This window comes from Melozone crissalis, unplaced genomic scaffold, assembly GCF_028551555.1.
Source record: "Melozone crissalis strain CALT ecotype California unplaced genomic scaffold, PUWL_Pcris_2 ptg000016l_1, whole genome shotgun sequence".
Lineage (NCBI taxonomy): Eukaryota > Metazoa > Chordata > Aves > Passeriformes > Passerellidae > Melozone > Melozone crissalis.
This window is the reverse complement of record NW_026535794.1, coordinates 24609931-24628143: the sequence shown is the minus strand read 5'-3', so window position 1 is coordinate 24628143 and position 18213 is coordinate 24609931. Positions and strand designations below refer to the sequence as shown.

The 18213-nt window shown below is 39.0% G+C and overlaps 1 protein-coding gene across 2 annotated transcripts in view; it reads left to right on the top strand.

Moving 5' to 3' along the window:
* CALCR (calcitonin receptor) overlaps nucleotides 1-18213 on the top strand; it is a 154616-nt gene that overhangs the window by 67086 nt on the left and 69317 nt on the right. The gene's annotated exons all lie outside the window — the stretch shown is intronic.

The window sequence follows — 18213 nt, the reverse complement described above, 5'->3', positions numbered from 1 at the left end:
TTTCAGTGATTTAATTTCTCAAATGTGCTTAGTGACCAGAATCTGTAGGCAGATTGCTGTACATAACCAAGATGTACATCTCTGTCTGACTGTCTTTGCCAGACTGTTTTTTGAAACTGTAGTTGCTCTTAGGTTTACTTCAAGTATGAAAATAATCCCTTGCTCCTATTTTCAATGGAATATAAAAATTTTGCATATTTTCAAGAAAAAATAAGCCTGAAGGCAGAAATTATACTCCATACATTTGAATTTAGAAAGCTCAGGTGAAATTGCTTTAACTTCCAGTCCCAATAGAGTGTGTTTGATACTATTATCTGATGAAAGTTTATCAGTAGAAAATTGCATGAATTTTTGCACTACCACATTCCCATTTTGGTTTTTTTTTTTGATCTTAAAGCTGGTTAGGGAAGTTTTTCCATTATATTTTTCTAACTTAACTTCAAGCAAGGAGCAATGTCCTCTTCAAGTCATAGATAGTAAAGTGAGAAAAAGTACTTTGTATCCATAAAAACAAAAAAAACAGCTTATCTTCTGTGCTGGCATTAGAAATCATGGCTGTTCTTTTGGTATTACAGTGTCAAAAGCTACAGGCTTTTTCATTCTGTCTCTTCAGAACAAAAATTTATTTCTGTGTCTGACAACTAACTTTGGTGAGCTGCCAATACAGGAGCTTGGCTTCTGAAACAAAATTTCAAGAAATAGCCCGATATTCATGTACACTCAGAACCTGCATCCCTGGAGACAGATTTGCCCCATTATTTTAGCAAATTGTGGAGTTTAAAATCTCTTTTGGCATTAGAACGTGTGTTTGGCTTTGTTGGAGCTTCAGACTGAGCAGCCTATGGAAGGAGATTGGAGCAGGAAAGCACACTTATTTCAGAGTGTGGTACTAACAAGTCTGTGTGGAGGTTTTTGTTGAATTTTATAAGACTTGTAATTAAACAGGGCAGTGAACTTATTCCTAAGCCCTCATAATTGAATTTGTTTCAAGCAAGGCATGGCTGTTTGTGTGGACAGTGCTGTGTACCGCAGCTCAGAACTGCAATTACCAGGGAGGATGTTTGAGCTAGAAATCCTTGATGAGTAAAGAGATTTGTGTTTTTGTAAGCTTTGCTCTCTGTGGGAGACTGCCCTTCTCTTTGCAGCAGCCTTCTTTTCCTCTTTCTGCTTCAAATTTCTTTTCATTGAAATCGATACCAAATTTTGACTTTGTTGGAATGGTACTGTTGGCCCAAAGTAAGGCCAAAGTTAAATCAGAAAAAATATTGCTTGCAGCTTCAAAATTAATAGTAATTTAACTGTTTCTGCATGTAATTTACAGTTATTTATTCCTGTTTAATCAGCAGTATATAATATTATATATTATGTATATTACATATTATATACAATTGTATATATAATATTATTAATGACTTAGTCTTGGAATTAAGCCTTGAAGCCACACTCAAAACTTAAGCCACTTAAAAATACTTTTATTTAAAAATCAGTTTAATTGAGTTCATTGATTCACTTGAAAATAAATAAAAAAACAATTTCTCCAAGAAAATTTTGCCTATTTCAGATATTTTAGGTCTCACAGTCTGTATTTCACTGTCTCATATAGTCACTTGTTATAAATCCTACAATCCAATGCTTAAATTCCCTCACTGAAGAACATGACATCAAAAATGAAGTTACCAAGCAATCTTTTCCAAAACTGTCAACTCTAGAATTAAAATCTCATATGAAGTTACCAAAGAATCTTTCCCAAAATTCTCACTTCTAGAATTAAAATCTCATATGAGATATTTATTTAGCTATAGACATCTGCTTGAACCACTGACCTCTATCCTGGCACAAGAATTCCCAGTGAGACGCTGTTGTACCCATGGCTGACAGTATCACTTTTTTTTACAATGGTTAAGTCCTGTGCAAACAGAAAGATACAGACTTACTGCCTGAAAATTCACAGTCATGGTCTTCCAAAAAATTGAAAACTACAGAAAAAGCAAGGAACAATTGCTTACAAATAAGCAATTTTTTCCAAGGAACTGTCACTGCAACTGTTGGAAAAGCAACATGTTAAATAAAGATGCAGCACTGGTGAGTTTTGCTAAGAGGGATCTACACATTGCTGAGTATCCAGCACCCAGACCAGCTCCAAAACAACATCATCACTTCATTGTCTTTCCTTTGAAAATAAAAGCTGAAATGCAAATACAGTGTAATGGGAGTTAAATTTGCAGCAATAAAGATAGGTCATTGATTTTCAATACATCCAAACAGAAGATTTATAAAATAATTCCAAGGTGCCTTAATCAGCAAAGAGGGGTTTAGGTTCTTTTGTATATCCGCTGGTAACTCCTCAACTATCTCACCAGAGCAGAGCAATTTCAGTTTTCTGACTAATAGAGAGAAATTAAAATAATGTGCACCTGGTGGAAGCAAGAAACAGACCCTTTAGATAACTTTAAATCATTCATTTTAATGAAAAGACTGCTGCTGCTTTATTCCAGAAGAGACGTAAAAAATTCTTAATCTTCCAAGTAGAATCTTTATTTTCGTCGAATCTTTGCTTCATGTTTTAATCAGCAGCATTTGGTCACATAGAAACAAATATTTCCTGATGTTTCAGGTGGGAGATATTAGTCAAGATTTGCTTGATATATGTGGCACTTTTAGCTTAAATGAGAACCTAAATTATAAAAAATGGAAAATGCAATATAAAATCAGTTACTTTTTTTAATGAACACAAGAAGCCAATTTTGTTATGGTACATGACTAATACTTTCCTTGCAAGTGAGGGACTGAAATATGATTGCCTAGGGTCAGAGTTCAAAGCTTTGGCACTGCCCTAATGTACTTAGGTCTTTCCCCAGGAGCTCTTTTGTACAGGTGGAACCCCTGATTGCAGCACCTTTACATACCAAGACAAAGCAACAGAGGATTTATTTCACGTGCATATTTCAGTGTCTTTAAGTTAAATGTCCTGCAAAATAGCATTGAAGTTCTTCCACCCTGGTACACAGACAACTGACCACTGTCAAACCACTGTTGATCCCTTTGTGGGTAAAGAATTTAAGAAGGGAAGTGTCCCATCCAGTAATAGGAGAGAGCAGTCCACAACATACACATCCATTGACATCAGGTAAGAGACACCAGATGTCACCAGAAGCCACAGAAACCTTCTGCCATGCTGTTCAGGGTGTAGATGGCCTTCTGCTGCTGATCTGCTGCTTTGCCTCCAGGTCTGTGGATGCATAGATCAAAAGGGATAGCACTCACAATGTGGACTAGGGGTCACTTCACAAAGCTAACATAGGATACAGCACCCCTGTGTGCTATGCCTGCATCTCTGGAAATATGAAAATTAATTATAATAATAAACCAGGTAAATGCTGTGTATCACTCTTGAACACAGGAATGCTGGCAGTGCCAGGATCCAAGTCTGTGCTACATCCTTCTGGCTGAATCATCAGATTGAGGAGCTGGTTCAGTGTCTGTCACAGACTGAGGAGTGGGTTCAGTATCTGTTAGCAGAAGTCCTGGTAGTAGCTGGGACCTAGTTTCAAGAGCTCCAAGCATCTGTCTTCCTCTCAGCATCTTGTATGACTTATACCTCTGAATTTCCCTGTGGAAGTCAGGGTGTTGGCTTTAGTCCAATCCTTTCTGATTGAGTAAAAGCAGCTCTTGGCAAGGATTCTACTTTATGTTTGCAGTCCTCTTCTGACTTCTGCAGTTTGTTGGCCAGAATGGAATAAGTGTTTTGTCTTTTATGCTGCCTTTCATGTCAAAGGTAATGTTCATAGTTCAGTTCATGCACAGATTGCTTTTTCCACATATGTTCTACTTTTCCTGGCAGAATTCATGAAAGTAAAGCCAGGTTTGTGCTGCTAATGATCAAAGACTAAGTTAATGATCTAGTTATGGATATCAAAACCTTTGAGTCAAAATCTGGGTGCCACTGAGAAAAGTGATACCAAGAGCAGGATTCAAGATCTGCCCATTAGCTTAAGTGCCATTGATGCATTGTACCAAAAGCTGAGCAAGAAATGACATAAAACTGTATCATGCGAGTCAGTAAATTATTTCATTATTTGATTTTGTCACACTATTCTAATTTGAATGTCAAGTAAGCAAGCCAGTCTGGTAGAATTAGTCAGTAGAGATTAATGGCTGGGCAAGAGTTAATGTAGAAATTCAAGGACCAACTGTGGTTGCATCATAGGAGCAGTATGAGTTTTCACATCCTCTCCCATTACTTCGGAGATCAATGAAGATTATCATGATCAAAACACTTCAAACCAGCAAAATATATACATTTGGTTATTGTCATTGACCACTCCCCATATTTTTATGACACTGGAGTAAAAGTGGAGTTTCATGCATTTGATACTCCCCAGGAACCACAAAAAGTGAAAGTTTGCTATTTTATACCAGTTGCAGTAAATTAAAAGATTTAACATAAAGGTATCCAGCAGCATGTACCCAATCCCCTGCCCAGCAGCTCCCCTGTCTGTGTGGAAATGTGTAATTGCATGTTGGTGATTGGATGCAGTGGGTGCCCAGATGCAGCTTGCTGGGGGGAGCATTTCTGAAGCTGTGCCTAAGCAAGACTGACCCCAGTTGGATGCACAGGCTGAGTCATTCTCTTCTTAGCAGCTGTTTGAACTGTACAAGGTGAATGCATTTAATCCTTCTTACAGTGATTCTTCCAGAACTCACTTCCCAAAGTAGCTTTTGTGGAGTTGTTAATGAGCTTGTTCATTTTAGAATTGTCTGTTTGTTTTGGTTTTGGTTTGGGGATTTTTGTTTGCTTGCTTGTTTTGCTGTTTGTATTTTTGCTGTTTCTTTTGAAGTCTTTTCAAAGGTATTGTGGGATTCATGATTTGAACCTGGATTATCAACTCTTTTCATTAAGAGGGAAGTTAAAGTAGAATGAGTTTGTCATGGTGTGATCCCAGGAGCAGAAATATATAACCAGAACTCCAGAAGCCCATCCTAATTCTATAACAAAGGGCTGGGGATTTTGAGACATAATACAGCCAGCTAGACAGGATGTAAAGCTTTGAGATAAATTCCATATGAGTGTTTTATTGAAACAGTTTGGGAAGCAGTTAGCACAATATTCACTGAGAGTAAACCAAATTTATATTGCACCAGATTTTCCATTCTATGTTGTGGAACTCTGTGCTATCATTATAGCATTATGACTATATTCAAAGAACATGGAAATAGTATATTCTGGAAAAAAATGCAAGGGTAAAAGGAAGTAAAGGATAGTAGGAAAATGCTAAATGTAGGGAAGGGAACTATGAGTATAAAGTCTGGAAGAAGTTATAGGACATACAGGCACAGTAAAGCACTTTTTGCTATTTGTGCCTTTGCTGTCAACTGTACTATTAAACTGCACTATTAATTTCACAGTGAAGTCCTCCTCAATCAAAGAATTGTTTTTTCTTTTCCATGTAGATATGTGAAACACCTGCTCAAATGGGATCATTGAATGAGGCTACAAAAGTGGTATTTTCTTGCACATACTAATAAAAAATTAATTAATAAGAACCCTCAATACTTAAAATATTAAGGATATTTTTATCTTAATAAAGAAAGTCCACAAATAAAATACATGGGTTTTGCACTGCATTTTTGCTTGTATGTGCAATGTCTGAGGTATGTAGTATGTAAGACTAGATTTTGCTCTAAGAAACCAGAGCTGGGCCTCTCACTTCCTTGGTGAAGCACTAAGCACAGTGCAGAAGATCCAAAATGCAGACATAATTTAAAATATTTTGATTGTTAAAGAAAAAATATTCTTTAGGTGCTTTTTAAATTGGTGGTGTCTGAAAAACATACTTCATAGAAAGGTCAAGTGCTTCATCAGGATGAATACTTGGCAAGCTTTAGGCAAAAGCTCCAAGTTACCACTAAGCAAATAAAAGCCTGAGATCTTTCCATCACCAGAAGGCCAAATAAACACTAGAGGGGCAAAAGGCCTCAAGACATGATTTCTACAGGTCTCATAATAGCTGGGCTGTGTTAAATTCCCTACATCTCAAGATGTAGGGAATTTATACCTCTCTGCAGCAGCTTGCACACATACCCATAGACACATATACATTTGGATTTAATGAGACAGTCAGGATGAGAGGCAAAATCAGCTGTAGCTGCTGTTGAAATGACTGTTCTGACTTCTTTCCAGAACTCTTTTCTGAATCTCAGTAGTCATCCAAATATGCTTTCCTTTTGTCCTCTATCTGCTATATGAAGTACTTTCCATATGAATGCACTTGTCTGGCAATGTAATTTATGGAAGAGACTTTCTATTATTTTTCCACATGAAGCTTTAGATCATGGATGGATATTTGAAGTTTTTAACATCACAGAGAATCTAAAGTTTCAGGTCTTTTAATTTATTGCCAGTGAAATAAATACTAAAGTTGGCAACCCATGGTGTAACAAGAAAAATTTTGCTGAGAAATACAGACTGCTTCCAAGGGGTTTATTTTGAAAAGTCTTGCAAATAGGCTGCTACATTGGAGGCATTTATTTTCTTATTTAACTTTTATCATTTGTGATCCAGATTATCCTTTGTCTCTGCAGCTGGATTTGGTAGGGAGATTTGGGGAAACCCTAAAGCCTAGCTGTTACATAAGCATCCAAGTTCCAGCTCTATATGCTAAACTAAGAACAGTCTCCTGGCACCTGCATGGGTCTGGAATGTGCTCAGAAAGGAAAATTGACTCTGTTTTCAGCTGACTCAATACTTGGAGACTTGTCCTTAGTGACTTCAGATGTCATTCTGTGTTGGTTCTGAATCCTTTGGGTACTGGAGCCAGAAATTAATTTCATCTGCCCCAGCAAAATAAAACACTGTTGAAGGCATTCTTCAGCCAGTGTATATCAAGACTTTACCAAAAGCAAACATTGGCATCAGGAAGCATTTGGAGTTAGTTTTGGCATCCTTAAGAAATACGTTATAAATGACTGTAATTGGACTTTGACTGACTTGCTTGAGAATTGCAGTGGCCCCAGAGGCTTCCAGTGCTAACAATGGAGCGGGTGGGAGCCAGACCACACGATGCTTTACCCCCAGCCTGATTCACTGGGCCTGGCTAACAAGATGCTTTTGAGAGGCCCTGCTCCCCACAGGTGCCCACAAAATTAGGCTACACATTATTTGTTGGACTAGAATGTCATATAGAAAATGACACATGAAAAGACAACAAAATCAAATGAATGAACTTTAAAATAGTAACAGTAATATCAAATGAGAAAGTGACATTGCCAAGAAGTCAATTAAAAAAAAAATCAGTATGCCATTTAATGGGCTCTGAGGAGCCAACATAAGTGACAAGAAATCATTCCTATGTTAGAACATTTTACTTTTCAAGGTGAGTAGGTTTCCTTCCCAGCGCTGCTCAGAGCCCCACTCAACACGTGTAATGGAAGAAGAAAAAGCCAGGGCTCACGGAAAGGCAGCCCTGCTGAAGGCAATGAGAACCTTGAGACTTTGAGGATCTAGCTCTGATCTTACTCCCCAAACAATGGACAGCAAAAGCAAAATGAGAGCCTGAAATCTGTGAGAGTCAGCCTAAACTCTCATGTTGTCCTCAGAATGCAGGGTAGGAAGGGATCTTCAATAAATGCAGATTATTACACTTGGCTTAATTCACTAACTTCTCAAGAACATATTCATGATAGCTCATCTTGGCAGGCAGATGCAGACTTACAGATCCAAAACCTCTGCTCTGCTCTTCCTGGCTGGGAAGGTTGTGGTGAAAGACATTGTTTCTCCTTTGTGCTGCCTTTCTCATGCTTCACCATTTTTCTTGGGTTTTTGGTTTGGTTTGGTCTGGTTTGGTTTGGTTTGTTTTAAATATTGTGTCCACTACTGATCTGCCAGAAAATTAAGCTCTTCTCCATGGACCTGATTACTTGGGTTCCAGTGAAACCTCTCTGACACATGGTTGGTCATTCTTAACCACATGTATTTAGGATCTGTGTAGGATATTGCTGAGACTCTGAACCCCACAAATGGTTATGAAAATTCTTCTGCTTATTAATATTTATAAGCAGAGGAAGAGGTCACCAGAGCTTCTGTTTGCATGGTTGGCAGCTGGTGTCCCTGAAAGGTCATCATTAATATTAGTAGTGTAATAACTGGCCTTTCAGCTCTCAAGGTGCATACACACATTTTAGCCACCATCTATTTTAGCCATCTCCTGGTCTTGTTTTCCTGCAAACAGTGTCTCATCTGGATTCAGCTGCTCCTCTGGGACATTTGGACAAACCCTGGACTCCAGACTGCAAGCCCAGAGCAACGTTTAGGACAAAGAACAAAAGGCTTTTTATAAAATTTTCTTGGGGCATACGAGTGAGTTACACCAGTAAAGACTTGTCTCACTGTTCAGGTGTTTCCCATTCCCTCATCTGTACTCCTTGCTAGTCTGCTCTAATTTACAGATAAAAAGAGGAACCACAAAGCAAACAGTAACCTGCTCTCTGCAGGTCTTGGCAAAGACCCATTTTACCCTTTATTTTAACCCAAGCACAGTGAACTTCACCTGCCTAGTTATCATTGAAAGTGCATCTCTTCATGCACGTTAGCCTGGAAGCCTTCTACTGAATTTTTAGTTGCTAATAACAGCCTCTTGGGAAAATGTCAGTTCACAGTGCTTTACTGTGTGTAAATTGCCCTGTTGAACTTCTGAAATGAAGGTATAATGCCTTAGGGAGAAATGTGTAGATTTTGCCCTAATTGAAACTGGGAATTTAGATGTTTACATTCAATTTAACCTTTTATAGTAATGGTGCCATAATTCCTGACAGGGACAACACAATATCCAAGCACTATAGCCGTGATGTTCAAATAATCTGTAATAACTGATGCAGATAATCTTATTTTTACTGATTTACTAATTATTTCTTATATCCCCATCAATCACTACATGATTTTATCCTTATTTATCTTTAGATTAGATGTAAAAATAGCTTAAAATGCAGTGACAGCTTTGGGTCACTTTTCTACTCACTGTAGGGTAGGTGTAATACAGAAGTATCAGTTTTGCAGTAGATATAATAATTTAAGAGCATAGGTAAAGCAAGATATATCAGAAGAAGTGAAAAATTTATTAGTTAAATCAACTGTTGTATCTTCAAAAGTTAATTCATGCAAAGCCTTTTCCAGAGACTGTCACAAGAGGGTTTGAATGTCCCAAAACTTGTCTCCTTCTATTACAGAATTTAAAATACCCTCATAATGCCTTAGATACAACTCTTAGAGATCAACAATTATATGCCCTGACCTCAAATCAAAATCAAGATTTTTATTCATTATTAGCAAAACTGCTATAAAATCAGAACCAGACTCAAGAAAAATGCATTATTTCCACACAAGCTCATATTTTTTGAGGTAGGATTGAAACCTACATCCAGCTGTAGCATGGGCTATTCTGCCAAGTGAGAACAAAATGCTTTATATGTATGTCATGTGTATTTGATTTAAAACAATCTATTCGCAGTACTTTTCACACTTTATATGACTTATATAAAAACATTGACATAATAAGAAGTTATAATATTTTTCTTGATTTTTTGCCCATCCCATAAAATATTCACTTGCTTCTAATAATTTATAGGAATGTATGCTTAGGATAAAAAAAAAATGACCAGTGGGAGTTTGCCTGGGGAAGAATTGAATGGAAAACTGAGAGGGAACTGGCTGAAAAAAAAATTAGATAACTATTTTTCTTTGCAGTATATGCTGCAACAAAAAGAAATTTTTTTAACAAAAACTTAATATGTCAAATCAAGAAAGTATTTACCAAAACAAGTATTGATCCAAGAGGGAAGAATGTAATGTATGAGGTTATATTTATCCAATTATTTGAAGATTCTTCCAGGGTGATACAGAAAGAATTTGGTAATTGGAAAAATTACCTCACATTCACCTCTTACCCTGCAGTTTTTCTTACTTCTCCCTAACTCTTTATGTGTGCTTCCAAAGTCCATCCCAGTCTGCCTTGTCATTGTATTCTTGCTCTACTGAACTCAAGTATTTGTTAGAGTAGTGTTAAATACATTGAAAGGCATGTTTGGTATGTAAGGTCTAGGCTGTAAGTACAGTACCGTTGGGATGGTGTTCCAGCTAAAGTTAGAATGAAACCATGCATATGGCTTTTTTCTTAACTCAAAAATTTTTACTGAAACTCTGTAGCATGTTTTAGTTTCTTTAGCAATGTATATTTAGCTGTACCCGTACAATTCTCTTTCTAAATTACACTAATATTAATCTTGCCCACAAAGGTGATAAGGACTGTGAAAGCTGTATTCCCTGCTAAAATATTATATATAGAGAGAATAATTCTAAATTTCTGCTTTAATTTTGCAGGCTGTATTAAAGATTTTAGTCTGACATAAATGTATGCAATTCTTTTGAAATCTTTGTTTTACAGCAGGGTCGTATTCATCCCAAGCTTTTGGCTGTGTCCAAGCTGCGCTGCCTTCAAGAGTAGATAATTGCATATTTTCTTATTGTACAAGCACTGCTGCAAAGTCCTCCAGGAATTGCAAGCACTTTTCAAAAGACATTTCACAGCTGGGCCTAAAAGGCAAAAATTATACTGTGCTACTGTGTGACATGCTAAGCCAGAGATTCATAATGATGCAGCAAAATGGCAAGGAAGTGTTCTGCTTTGAGGAGTGTTCAGTGATGAACCAGGCATTCCTGCAGCGTGCTTGCCTTCATCTGTTAATGTGGACCAGCAGCCAAAGCTGCTTCATTCAGTCCCACTCTTCCAGCACTCCAAATAGCTGGAATGTTCTGCTATAGATTTTATTCTTCTGCTTCGTTACACAGCTTCCTGCTTTTTTTCTCCTTCTTTGTTCCACAGATTGGAAATATTTGACTTTAACATAGTAACGTTTCCCAGCACTTAGCAAGTTTTTTTTTAAATATTGCTGCTTTTATCTTGTTATCTATTACTGAAAGCAGAGCTGGTAAAATCCTGAGTGTTGCTTCAGAATTGTAAGGTTTGCATTTAACTTCAGTATTTCAAATTTGATTGTAAGAACTAAAAAAAATTAAAGCCTTCATCATCAGGTATGCACATTGTGACATGACAGTTGTATCCTGGGCTGTGTCCAAAGCAGCATGGTGATCAAGGGAGGGGATTCTGCTCCTCTGCTTGCTCTGGTGAGACTCCACCTGGAGTGCTGCACCCAGCATAAGAAGGATGTAGATCTGTTGGACTGAGTCCAGAGAAGGCTATGAAGATGATCAGAGAGCTGGAGCTGTCTCCTGTGAAAAAAAACCTGAAAGACCTGGAGGTCTTGAGCCTGGAGGATAGAAGGCTCTAAGGAGACCTTGTTGCAGCCTTTCAGCCGCTAACAGGGTCTTAGAAGAAAGATAGGGAAAAGTTTTCACCAGGGTCTGTAGTCATAGGAAAAGATCAATGGTTTTAAACTGAAAGAAGGTGGATTTTTACTGTATATTAGGAAGAATTTTTACTGTGAGGGAGATGAAACCCTGGAACAAGTTGCCCCGAAGTTTTGGATGCCCCATCCCCCAAAGGATTCAAGACCATGCTGGATGGGGCCCTGAGCAACTTGGACTAGTGGAGGGTGTCCCTGCCCATGGCAGAGGGGATGTGACCTAAATGATATTTAAAGGTCCCTTCCAGCCCAAACCACTCCATGATACTTTGATGGGTGCCGAGAGACTGACGTAATTCTTATGTAAGCAATCATTGTCTTGTAAAAGTGAGATTATTTCGAGTGTATCCTCTGAATAGTGATAGAAGGCAATGAACTCATTTTCCAGAGTCACTGTGGTGTGATCCACTCTCTGTCCTGCATTATGGCTGAAGTAAAAGCATAATTGCATGTGTTGTTTCTTCTTTTACTGCAAAAGCATAAAAGTAATTTTTCTTTTAATTTCAATTCCACAAAAGCTTAAATTGACCTATGCAGGAGCAGATGTGCTGCTATTATTCACCATCCCCTCCATCTCTAAGCCTCTTCTTTAACCACTGTTTGTATGACCAGAGCCTGTGGTGCAAAGGCATAAACCTTGTCTCTCAGGCACTATTTCTGGGTAAAACAGTATGACACTGTAAAATCCAGAGAAATGCAGCAAGGCACAGAGGGTCCTGTAGATGCCAAACTCCATAATTGCTTGGTATGCAACTCTTCACGTAATGCTGTTAACATTTTGGGCTAAAACACTTCACAGAAGACATTCGCAAAAGACTAAAACTAATTTTTTCAAAACTAATTACACAATCTGGTTTGTGTAAGTATTCCAAGCTTTTTCTGCCAACAAATCTGCTGATATACTTTACTAGTCTGTTTCTGAAATTTTCTTTGCTTTTACTTGCAACCTCACAAAACCCCTTGTCCAACAGCCAAGGGGGTCATTAGCAATGGCTTCCTAAGCTCTGAAGAAGTAGGGGGTTTTGGCCACTGGGTTTTTTGGCTGCTAACAAGCAGTAGGCATCACCCTCAATTTACAGTCATGAGAGGATGCAGAAGCACTACACCCACCCATACCTACATGTAATGCAAATGGGATTTGTACCAGTGCTCAGCCAGATACCTCAGCACTCCCCTCCTATGTTATGCCCTGGAAGGTGGAAGGAATCAGCTCCTCTAACTCCTTTGATGGTTTACTATCTTTTGTTTCATAAAATGTTTAGCCTTTCCTGAAAGTCTTCTGGATAATTTGGCTCATATATTTTTAAAGTCCTAGATAAATAATTCTTATTCAAAGTGTATTGATTGGCTTTTTTGGTTGTTGGTTTGTTTTTTGGTTTTTTTTGTCAAAGTATATTTGTCTGTGTTGTATTACCCAGTCGAAGAATTTCTTAGACTGGGTAATACAACAATACAACAAACTTCTTCCTTTCCATCTTCAGTATCCTCACCGGTGTGTATGATCACATTGGCTGCTCAGATACATAATGTGGGGGCTTAGAAATCTTTGTGATTACCTTAAAAATAGACACAGTCAATTCTGCTTCCTTCCTGTTTTCATCTGATTTGTTGGAAAGGATTTGATTGGAGGGAAACCTAAGGTAAAATAACCCCTTTTTTTTGAATGCTTTTAAAAAGAAAAATGAAGTACCAAGCATTGCAGCTCCCAGGTAATCCAAATGAATCAATACAGCAGAATTATTTGGTCATTTTCACTGTGTAAACCTGAAATTGCCTATTTGCCATGGCTGATAGTTTCAGTTTGTTAACATAGCATACACTTGAGATGCAGTTCACAATCTCCACCAGGCAAGCTAATGGAAACTGTGATCTGCTACAATAACAACTGAGTAGTCATCACACAAGTTAGCATTTGGGTCTCCGAGACTCCCAAAATGAATGAGTTAAGCTGCAAGTGTCTTAGATACCTACAGCTTTAATGTTGCAATGTCTTTATGTGCCTGACACCAGAAACCGAGAATGTGGAATTTTTATTTCTCATGGGATTCCTGTATGAAAAAGGAAGGTTAAACAAAACATTGAGGTACTGAACAAAGATAAGCCACAGGGAGTGCAGGAGTAGAAGACAGTAGATACATCTCCTGCCTTGCCTCATCTCCCTGGACACCTGACTAGAGGCTGCAAGGAGACCTGTCTCTCTGCCTGGGACTGATGGTCACCAGTTTTTGGCATATGAGAAATAACTCAGCAATAACTGAGATCCTGGTGCCACTTAAACAATTTCCAGACTATTATGGGCTAATGGCTAAAGAATGTTCTGGAGAAATAGGAGGGACTGGCTCTACTCCCATCTCAGGCATGGGGATTAAACTCCTGGCATCTCCTCTCCTGATGGGGTTATAACTACAATTCTGGTCTGCACAAGACCTGGGAATGTAGAAGGGTGATGTAGGGCTCACTCCTGGCCCAAAGCAGTAGCCTAAATTAGGAACCCAGGGGTAAAATGTCCCACTGAGAGTGAGGGGATAATTTTAATACTTTGCTCAAAACCATCTGCATGTTTGGCTACACAAACCAACCTGCAACCTCCTCCCTGGATCCAAAATCCTTAAACACAGCAGCAGGATCTGCTGGCTTGCCTGTGCCTTGCTCAGTGGTGTCTGCCCAGTGCTTCCCAGTCTAGGGTTAATGCAGGCAGGGCAGGTTGGTGCCTTCTGTGCTGACTGGCAAGACACTCCCCAGGAGGGTCTGCAAGCCTTATCTAAATAAGAAAACATAGAGACCTTGTGGTTTGAGGTGTGTACCCAGATACTCACCCAGAGAAAACTGCATGGGGTGGAAAAGAAACTCCCAAAGAAACTTGCAGCCTAGTAGGGACATTGCAAGTGACATTTCAAAAATTCTGAGTGTAATGAACACACTGAGAAGGAGATTTTTGCATTACACTTCTGTACTTAGCCAGAACTCCTCAAATTCCTATTTTGAAATCCATTTTAAAAACCATTTATTTATCTAAAGGTATGTCATCAGTATTGTGAAAGATGGCACTGCAGATTTATCAAAGCAGAATAATTAAAGAAGTTTTTTGCAGTCTTCTTTCTTTCTTTCTTTCTTTCTTTCTTTCTTTCTTTCTTTCTTTCTTTCTTTCTTTCTTTCTTTCTCTTCCTTCCTTCTTTCCTTCCTTCCTTCCTTCCGCCACTTCCTTCCTTCCTTCCTTCCTTCCTTCCTTCCTTCCTTCCTTCCTTCCTTCCTTCCTTCCTTCCTTCCTTCCTTCCTCCCTTTTCTTCAGAACATGGCAGAGAACTGTTGCTCTACTGCCTTCTTTTAAATCTTCCCCATACACCCTTCTTTCTGACTAAATCTGACATCCCTTGTGGGCCTTGTGCAAATGGCTGTGCAGGGAGGGCTGTCCCATTTTCTGGATAACCCAATGGTAATTGCAATTGAAGACCTGGTCAGCACAGCATTATACCTGTAAACATCTGGACAGAGACAAAAGAGATGTTATCACTGAGTAGGATGCTGTGTTCATCCTCAGATAAGTTTCAGGTATAATCTCAAGGTGTCTGTTGTATTACTATTACAACTGAAGCAGGAGGAATATCTTAGCACACAATGAGCTACATAAATGCTACTTTTGCAAAGAAAGAAAGAACAATATTCTAGTTTCAATAACAGTCAGGAATGTCATATGGAATTATTGTAAGCAACAGGGGCTGAAGAATTAATACAATCATAGAAAAGTACTGGGCTTTAGCAGTGTGCTTATGATTAATCCCTAAATATGGGTATTCTAAAATTGAAATGCATGCAGCATGTTATACTAACATAACACTGAGTATGTACATTGTTGGACTTAGGGAAAAAGGCTAAATATTATAGGAACAGGAATCAGCATAGCACCTAAAACCTGCTTGGGAACTTCAGCAAGGGAAACAAATTTTGGTGTAATTTTATACTGTATTACATTGCCATAATAAATAAGCTCTGGTGATCCCAGGAAATATCAGTTCATTATTTATAATTTCTGTTTATGATAATAAGCATCATCTCAGGAAAAACTCATGCATACCTTGAAACATCTGCAACTCCTGTTCTTAAAACAGCTTGAAATATTAATGTTTCTCCATCTGTAATTGTAAAAAAGAAAATAAACAAAAAACCTATTTAAATAGATTTTAAAATTGTGCAGCTGAAAACTAATTTCCTGACCTCTTCATAGCGTGGGCCTGTGGTGTGACTGTGGAGTTAGACAAGTCAGGCGGTCCTGAGAGCCAGGAGAAGGCATGGGGAGCCTCCTGTGGGTACTGCCATGGAAGCCCATGTGTGCTTGAGTTGGTGTGAGCACACACTGGGGAGCGGACTCATTTCTGATTCCACCCTCTGTTCCTCACAGCACAGCTCCAGAGCTGTCCAGCCCTCCTCCAGCCGCAAGCGCGCTGCCCATGGGCTGTAGAGTCCATGTGAAAAGGTGATCCCTCTAACACAAAAGACCAAAACCAGCAGGCACTTGAGCATGCTGCTTTGCACATCCCAGCTTGTCTCACCTGAACCTGGATCACTGGAGATGGGGTCAGAGCCATGGAGGTGTTGGTTTGTTCCTCTGTCTGGAGGCTGACAGGGTCCATCTCCTGGGGTTCCTCTTGTGAATCTTTCTGCCTCCCTGTTGTTTCTGCCCTGCCCATTGACCAGCACTTTATATTTGCATGTATCTTTTCATTTCAATGAGATCATCATCCTTGATACAGTACTGATGCCAGTCTGTGTGCTGTAGTGTTATGGGCCAGTCTTAAAGTAGAAAAAAATTTTTCTTTGTCAGGACCTTTATAGTTTTTATAGTTAAAATATTGTTGTTCAACTATTCTTGAAATTTTTGCCAGATGAAAAGATTTCTGTGAAAAAGACAAAAAAAGGTGCTTGACTTTATCTGGTATGTCAGCCATTCATGTGGTTACAGCTGGCTAAAATAAAAATGACTGGAAATGAATAGACTAGCTGAGATTCAGTATGGGAAATAGTTTTTACTCATTTACTCATATGTAATATCATATGGTGTAGTCATTTTAATTAACACAAGGGAAAAGATTTACCTGCATCTACAGCTGTAACCCAGCCTGGTGCTGCAGGCACTCTTGGCACAAAGTACAGGAAAAGCAGACATATAGCAGGTAAATTCAGCCAATTTTGATCTTATGCTTGCTAGGTCACAGTATTGTGTTAATCTCTGTGGCATTGGTAGGAACTGTTGTGCATTTTAAAGCTGTTGGCAGTTTGTAAGACAAAGTGCTCCCTTTTGATACAAAATCCCTACAGATGCAGCAGAAGTGATGATGCTAACAAGAACAGAGGCACCCACTAGACCGGCTTTACACCATGCTGCAGAACACTTTGCAGTACAGTGTGTAACTGGATGAACACCACACTCATGCTCGTACTTACTTTGCAGCTGTCCAAGAGCCATTGTTTATATGTTCTTCATTAATCTTTATTGTCAGTTTGAACCAATACAGAATGCAGGGAAGAGCATGGAAAATATGCAGACAATTCCAGGCATTTTTCTCTGATCTAGATGTCCAGATTTTGCTTCAATTGAATTGTCTACCATGAATAATCAAATGCAAGTTTGTGGCTCACAGTGTAACTGCATATTATTTCTGGATCATTTGCATCTTGCATTACTTCTGACTCAGCAGAATAGTTCTGGGAAGATTCACACAGTAATGAGACTACTTCCTATTAGAGAGAAACCCTCTGAGCCCTCTTTGCCATCACTTTATGTTTTATGTAATCTGAGTGATACATGACTGCAACATGTGCTGCATATGACTAGATCACATGTGCTGCATTGAAGTGGAAGTGCCACACCTTTATTACATTTTGACCTTACATATTTCTACTTTAGATGAGGACAATGTTTCATTTCCTCTCTGAAAATGGGTGCCCTTCCAGACCATTTAAAGATGAGAAAAGCTCTTACAATGCTGTTGCTGAGACAAATGTTACACTAGTCATTGTATTATTCACTGCATGTCAACTAGACTAAGCATCCAAGTCCCTGTGTCTTTTTCTCATTAAATTCATGGGTTTCAAATGTGTAGGGTGCTCACAGGATTGTTTGAGCAGGTAGAAAACACCTAACTCCTAGTTTTAAAGCTGTCTGAAAAATGAAGGTGTGTGAGTGCTCACAGTGTTACTGTGACAGAAGGTGATCACAGCCTCATGTCCTATGCTGCTCAGCACACACACCACGAGTGGTCTGTGACACATCAGAAGGCACAATGTGCTTTGACAAAAGCTGCATTTGTCATTTAATACAGAACTTACGTTTTTGTAAAATTTAAAATGAGATGTTAATGCAGAGAGCTTTGCTTGCTTGAGCTCCCACAACTGTGAAGCAATAAGATTATACCTGGTGGCCCCTGGATACTTTTTCCAGATAGGCTGGAGAAGTGTTGATGTAGGAAAAACCCAGAAAACCAAAAAGCTGCTGATGCAGTTCCCTTCAAACCTGTGGAGCCGTGTCTGTGCTGTGCCTCCCCAGCACTCTGTGCTGAAGCAGTCCTGCCTGGTGGCCTGAGGCTGACACTGCTGTGTGTCCGTCACAGCCCAGCCACCCAGCTGCAGCACGGAGCGCGCAATCCCACCCTGCTGCTCCCAGGTTCTCTTTTTCTGCCCACGCCTTGTTCACCTGGCTAGAGATTGCTCAAACTTTGGCTTTCCCTAGCCCCACAAACATGGATTCTGAGCTGTTGTTACACTTATTGGCAAACTGGATCTTTCTGGGTTTTGCAAGTCAGG